The 455-nt window shown below is 51.4% G+C and overlaps 1 protein-coding gene across 2 annotated transcripts in view; it reads right to left on the bottom strand.

Annotated features, from left to right (window-relative positions):
• DYNC1LI2 (dynein, cytoplasmic 1, light intermediate chain 2) overlaps positions 1–455 on the bottom strand; it is a 32,046-nt gene that overhangs the window by 17,623 nt on the left and 13,968 nt on the right. The window lies entirely within an intron of this gene.

The raw sequence follows: 455 nt of genomic DNA, 5'->3' as shown, positions 1-455 counted from the left end.
GTGATCCACCCGCCTCGGCCTCCCAAAGTGCTGTGATTACAGGCGTGAGCCACCACGCCCGGCTATCCACTTTTCTTATGTATCTTACATTTTCAAAATACCAGAAGAGTTGAACTGTGTTACTTCAACATAGCCAACCATTAGAAACAGCTATAACTTGCAATACTCATCACAGTCCATTAGAAACACTTAATAAACTGGGCGCAGTGGCTCATGCCTGTAATCCCAGCACTTTGGGAGGCCGAGGTGGGTGGTTCACCTGAGGTCAGGAGTTCGAGACTAGCCTGGCCAACATGGCAAAAGCCCATCTGTACTAAAAATACAAAAATTAGCCAGGCCTGGTGGCCCCGGCGCCTGTAGTCCCAGCTACTCAGGAGGCTGAGGCAGGAGAATGGCATGAACCCAGGAGGCGGAGCTTGCAGTGAGCCAAGATCATGCCACTGCACTCCAGCCTG

Source organism: Colobus angolensis, unplaced genomic scaffold (genome assembly GCF_000951035.1).
Source record: "Colobus angolensis palliatus isolate OR3802 unplaced genomic scaffold, Cang.pa_1.0 Scaffold93, whole genome shotgun sequence".
NCBI lineage: Eukaryota > Metazoa > Chordata > Mammalia > Primates > Cercopithecidae > Colobus > Colobus angolensis.
Note: the sequence above shows the minus strand (reverse complement) of the source record. Positions and strands in the feature narration are given on the sequence as shown.